Below are 7268 nucleotides of genomic sequence, written 5' to 3' on the forward strand. Positions count from 1 at the left end.
TATAGTGGGCAGGGGCACTACAATTGTAGCGTGTGGAAAGTAGGTTTTAAGTGTGGGTCTGCCATGTAAGCAGGAGATCCCGGGTTCAAGTCCTGGTCGGAGCACACATATTCAGCTGTTCCCGTTGATATTTATCAACGCCTGTAAGCAGCTAATGGTCTGGTTTCCACTGCAAGATCTTAATGCCTTTGTGTTCTACTTTGGAGAGAAGGCCATGTGATGCTATCCGCCTCCATCACCGTTATCTGAAATACATGCTGTTTGTAGGAAGAATGGAATACGACTCACTTGAAAACCGAACAGGACGTTTATTTATCCATTGTGAGTCGAATAGAATTTTTTGAATGCCGACGATTTCCTTCGCCGTATTAGGTGTCATAAGGTGTAGTGTTTTTAGTGTTTCATTATTTGGTGGCCATCCTTGTATATGAGAAAGACATACTTTTAATACTTTGTTTCACATTTTATTAACCTTATAATAATCTTTCTTCTGAGAAATTATTTTCGTGATTTTTAACTAAAGGTAACGGGCTTCTCAGATACATTTACAAAGTCATTGTTAAAGAGACTTACAATGGGGACGTGCTGAAAAGTAACACCTGTGATTTTTTATGTGAAAACTATTCAAATGAAACAAAAATCAGTAACTTTCTGCATCTTTATTCTTCATGTATACATATTTATTACTGAACATAGTCATCCTGACGAAGAACACATTTCCCCCATCCAGAGACTACTTTGTTGATACCATCACTGTAGGATTTTTAACTTTGATGACGAAGCCACAACCTCACCTGTGCTTTCACAGCTTCATCACTATCAAAGGAAAGTTCTCGAAGCTGTTCCTTAACTTCTAAAAAGAAATGAAAATTAGATTGGCCCATGTCGAGACTGTATGAATGGTAAACGGTGACAAATACCTAGGCGTCGGATTCTTGAAACTGTCGCAGTGCTCGTGTATGTTTTGGTATTGTCATACCGAAGGAGAGGATGCTCCTTATGTGGACGAATCCTCCGAATTCGAAATCCGATAACAACACGCAATTTCTCACGGACAAACATAGTTACATTACGCACTGCCGTATAACACACACTACAGATCGGAAGTTTCTAGTAGCAGAGATTGCAAATATGCAGACATGAAGAACAGAGTTGTACAGTGCTAACAACATTTGTTTAATTTCAATAGCTTTAAGAGTTTTCACATAAAAAATTCGGAGGCATTACTTTTCGCCCAAGCACTCGTACGTGTTTGGTACCATGGACCATTCTGTCATTATAATTAGTGAGTATTTCATCCTGTTCCTGACAGACTTCCGCATTTCTCTACAGACTATGCCCCATATTGGTTCGATTTAGTTTTCAGAATTGTTAATCTCCGGCATGACACATATACCTTCTACAACATGAAAGCTCTAATACATCAGAAAGTTTCCTGACAATTCTGTATATTTATCTTTCTCCGCTACATGATACTTTATCATCTGGTCCGTTCGAAGCCCTCCTTGATACTCCAATAGTGCCTATTTCACTGTTTTTGTTAGGAAACAGCTATTATGGGCAGAGATAAATTTTCATAAATTGTCTGAGATATCTCATCCCAGCTGGTCCTTTGAAGGTTCCTTCTAAAGAAGTCTCTTGTGAGTCCATTAACTATTCTAATAGTTTTCCTAGTTAACACATGAATTAAATGTATTATCTGCTGTGGATAATTGGCTAATGTTGTCCAATAAAACAAAATTACTTGATGACTTTGTCCTCAAATAAAAATTCTCTATTAGTGTCCTTCTGTCCACCAAAATTATGGTGTTAAAATTTATTATGTAAAATTAGAAAATTATATGGAAATCAGCATAAACAATCATTTGGCTTATTTTTTCTGGTGGGTGATATAACAGTATCAAATTTTTGTAAGAAGTTCTGAAAAATTTACATTGAAGTGTGTTAACTATAACCGTGCTCTTAAGCAGTATGATATCAAATGAATACGCTAGCATATAGTTTTCTAATTTGTGAATATTTTTTGCACTTGACAATTTCTCCATTCGCCATACTATTTTCAAAGTATGAATTTACTAATTTAATATATTCAGTGTTCAGCATTTCATGTAACTGGTGGACAGATAAGCAAAGTAAAGCTACTAACTTTTCACTTCCGAATGGTACTATATTCTTTTAAAGTTGTATGATTTACTTTATTTTGTGTTGTACCCTAATTTGGCTATCTGAGGAATTAACTGAGAGAGATAGTCATTTTAATAAAAAGAATTATAAACTTCTTGCGGTCTAGCATTAGGATTTAAATTCGTTATTAAAATCGGACTTACTAAGTGAAGATCGTAGCAATAAGAAGGTGGAATCATTACTCCAGATAGCGATCTCATATATATGCGCTTCTGATGCGGAGTAAAAAATATGAAAATAGATCATCCAAGTCACACGTACAATTTCTGTTAATATGAAGGACGGACGATGTTGCCAAAGGATGCAGGTTCGATTTCTATACTGACAATCAAACTGCAGAATAGTCGTCTGTCTGTTTGTCTGTTTGAACACGCTAATCACCAAAACTACTAGACGAATTTTCATAGGGTTTTCACAGGTAAATTTAGCATTGCTTTAGTCGACGTACAGGCTTTATTTCACCTAATCTGGTCACAAGGAATAAAGGCATAGTAATTTAAAGTTTTATATAAAACCATTGTCTCTGTCTGTTTGAACGCATTGATCTCCAAAACTACTGGACGAATTTTCGTGGGGTTTTCCCAGATAATTTGAGAATAGCTTGGGGTTTGGTATAGCCTTTATTTCATCATAATCTTATCACGAAAAAAAGACATCGGACTTTAAAAATTTATATAAGACTGTCGTGTCTGTTTGAACACGCTAATCTCCAAACAACTGAACGAATTTTCATGGGGCTTACACAGGTAACTTCGGCGTACCTCGGGACAACGTATAAGCTTGTTTTCATCAATATCAGATAATGTAAAAAAAGGATGTCATAATCGAGTGCTTTATCTAGAACTGTCATGTCTGTTTGTTTGTTTGAACAGGGTAACTCCCAGAACTATTAGGTGAATTTTCGTGGTTTTTTCGTAGGTAACCTGGGCTAGCCTGCCGCAACATATACATTATACTTCATCTAAAACAGATCACGAAAAAAAAGATACTGTAATTTAAAATTTTGGGAGTCTGCTCAGATTAGTAGTTTAATGTTTATCTTAGTGACGGCGTAATACAGCAAAGAACGAAGAGACAGCACTGTTACTTTCGTAGTAAACCAAAGAACCAATAGATGAGGCTGTTTGCATTTTATCTCAGGGACAGATCTTCAGAAACTTGTGTCAGAGCGATAATTAAGCGCCACGAACCTCTCTTTGTGAAAGAAAACTAGTATTGACGTTACTTGTTTGGTATATAGGGATTTAGTGATTTCGCTCTGTGTAGGGGAAAGTGGCCCAAAATGATGTAGAAGGGGAAAACAACATAGCAGCGTTTCTTAAATCAAGAGACTGACAGGATGATAGTACTTGGTTTAATTCATTGTTCATGAAGGCTACACTTTGCCCACAAGCCATTAATCTATACCTACTTCCATTTGGAGGAATGAGACGCAAGAAAATATTTTCGAAGTTAAAAATACCAGTATTTATGTAATGAAACTTTTAAAATTGTGCAGTGTTGATTATTTGTGTGGAAAATATGCTACCAGGGGGATATCATATAAAAGTAATTCTTTAAATTTTTAGCCATGTTTATATTGTGTGATTACTAGTTTTCGAGGTTATGACCAAATATAATGTTTGTGTTGAAGAGGGCAAAATGACACGAGACTATATCGTTTTTGCTTTACTCCATCACATAGCTTACAGATTGCTGAAATGCAATGTGTCTGTTCATAAAAAGCCTACTAGAACTTAAAACAGTAACTAGCAACAACATAGAGGATGTTTTGAACTAATTTGTAAGATTCCAAATTCCTGAAAATAATTTGCCATAAATTTTGGTATATTTTATTAATGCATATTGTTAATTTGTGAGGATAAGAGTTCTAACACTTAATTATGTCGTAATATATGCTCATGCTGTGACTTATCCTTACACTAACAATTTAATGGTAGAAAAAGGAATAACTCTGCTAAGAGAAATGGTGTGTCATTTTGCCCCACTTAGTAGCCCAAAATCACATGCTGGCAACATTTTTGATATAATGAATTGATAGCGAAACTAGTTAATTTACATTGAATTCTTAATGATTTGCTGCTCTAGAACCCTCAGTCTAATGTAAAATGCCGTTTATATGTTTTTAAGTGTCGTAGATGAGCTGTGAGAAACAATTAACTTTTTTGTATGACATTTTGGGTAACTTTTCCCTGTTAAAACTTAAGGATATTGGTTTGCTTCATTCCATGGGTTTCATTCATATTTGCCTTCTTGGCTAGGAAAAATGAACTTAATAATAAAGTGATCATATAAGGGTTCCGTTTTTACCAACTGAGATACAGAACCCTGAAAAGCTTCTGCCACTTCCTTTGCGAAGCATGGGTGTATAGCTAAGAGGGTAATCCCAAAAGTAAGGTCTACAATTTTTTTATAAGTACATATAACTGTTTATATCTACAATGGCTTACATCAGTTTACAGCTTGAACATTTAGCTATTTTTCGACATAACCACCTTTTCTGTCGATGCATTTTTGTAGATGCTGTGGCAGTTTTTGCATGCCCATGTCATACCAGCTAGCCGCCATGCTGTTCATAAAGTTATGAACCTCTTCTTTCACCTCGTCGTCAGAGCTGAATCGCTTTCCGGCCAAATGTTCTTTTAACCCAGGGAATAGTTGAACCCAGAAATTTGTCCTGTTCGGCTGCAAGGCGGTGAAGAAATACGCGGGAAGCATCAACTCGTTGCCGCATGTGGTCCTCAGTCAGCATGCGCGGTGCCCATCTTGGGCACACCCTCCGATAGTTCAACGTTTCCGTTAAAATTCTGTGAGCGATGCTTCGGGAAACCTCAGGAACCAACGTGCAGAGATCATGCAGGGTGATCCGCCGATCTTCACACATGCTTTGCTCAACCTTCAACGTTGTCTCCTCAGAAATTGACGGTCTACCGCTACTTTGTTCGTCGTGAATTTCAGTCCGACCAGCTGCAAACTTTCTACACCACTTACGAACATTTTTGACATCCAAGCACGACTAACCATACACTTCCGTCAATTGGCGATTGATTTCAATCGGCGCAGTGCCCTTTGCGTTCAAAAACCGAATAACTGCGCGCAGTTCGCACTTGGCGGTAACATCCAACAGGAGCTCCATTCTCAACGGCTGCCAAGACTGAGAGCCGCAGCGCGGCGTGCACATGTTTACACACAGCACGTAAAGCACTCTTCATAACAGTGTGACCAACTTCGACACAAATAGAGTTCTGCACTTATAAAAAAAATAAGAGACCTTACTTTTGGGATTTCCCTCGTACTTAATGCTAAAGTTGTTAGCAGCAGCGCGACTATCATTCGATTGCAATGTCATCAGACAACAACCGAGTCATTTTAACAACTATTTGAATTCCAAATCTGTTTTCAAATGAAAGCAAATGGTGAAAAGAATCAATTCCTACAACAAATAAGGAAAGAAATTATATGAACATTATTATTTAAATTATGACTGATGATGCAATAAAAATTACAATATGGCGTCAATATGGTCAAATTAAACTTACATGATTACTCACAGAGTTTCGAAAAGAACAAATAATGTGAAGTTGGCATCGCGACTTTTGAAAACGGCGTGATGACAAAACTTATGATACAATGATAACGTAGTCTCAAATTAAATACATCTATTATCACGGTAGCTGTAAGTTATGCTACATAATCGTTTTGTGTACTACATTTCCCCCCAAATAGCGAGTCAGCAATTACAATGTAAATATGGTTTTCACTATTGCATTTCTTTGTGTTGTTCCCAAAACTGAATGAAAATCAGAAATAATACTATTCAATAATTGACTCATTGTTTCTTTGTACATTCCACGGTATACACCTATTTTTATTTGAGAGGCTAGTGTTCACGTTATAACAATAGTACTCAGTAGAGAAATAAACTGATAACATTTACATACATTGTTGATTTTGGATTTTTAGTTTATTGCCAGAGGTTGGATTGATTTACTCACATCACTATTTTATTATACTTTATTTTATTATTATTATTATTAAACTCTATTTTGTAGTGGTGGATGGGAAACTGAGGAAAACGACACATAGGGTCTTCAGCGCCTGATACCATTTGTTTTAACAGAACTATTCTGTTTACTGCCCAATCAGTAAATGTGAAATTAAATCAAAAGCTTCGGAGTACACAAAGTATAACAGATTGATGATCCAAATATCATTAATTTTTATTGTCCAGGGCTCTTTAGAGATTTGGAGACTTGTCTGCTCTGTAGAAGACAGGTGGCAAGATCTGTGGCATCTCTGCGAAAGGAGCACGATGCTGGTGGACGCAAAAGTACGAGTATTTTGGAACACACCGTTCGTCGTTCTCTGTTGAACATGTGGATCCACAGCAGACAACACCCCGTGTTCACAGGTTGACCCAACGACGTCGTCAGTTACGATTGCAGTGACCACGGGATCGTCAAGACTGGAGCTTGAATCAATTGAAACGTGTCGCCTCGTCGGACTAATCACGTTTTTGCTACACCACGTCTATGGTTGCCTCTGCAAACGCCGTCATCCACGTGAACGGCGATGTGGAATGTGCAGTCCAAGGATGTAGACTGGTGGGAGCAGTATTATGCTATGGCAGACATTCTGCAGAGCTCGCATGGGACCTATGGTAGTAATCGAGGACACACATAGCTGTGGATCACCAGCACGCCTTCATGCTTGATATCTTCCCTGCCCGCGATGTCTTCTTCAAGCAGGATAATTCTCCTTGTCTCAAAGCAAGAACCGTGCTACAGCGATTTGAGGGGCGTGATAGTGTACTCACTGTGATGCCTTGGCTGCGAAGTTCACTTAATGTGCATTTGATGGAGTCCATCTGGATCGCTATCAGGCACCATCACCAAGTACACAAATCAGCAGCCCGCTGTTTAAGGACATTAGATAACTTGTGCATGGACATCTGGTGCAACATACTTCCGAAGACGTACTAACAAACTGTCGAATGTATGATACACAGAATCGGTCACGTATTGCATTCCAAAGACGGTCCGACAAGTTATTAAACATGTTTTGACTTTATTTTACACAATGCT

This window comes from Schistocerca nitens, chromosome 4, assembly GCF_023898315.1.
Source record: "Schistocerca nitens isolate TAMUIC-IGC-003100 chromosome 4, iqSchNite1.1, whole genome shotgun sequence".
NCBI classification, from domain to species: Eukaryota; Metazoa; Arthropoda; class Insecta; order Orthoptera; family Acrididae; genus Schistocerca; species Schistocerca nitens.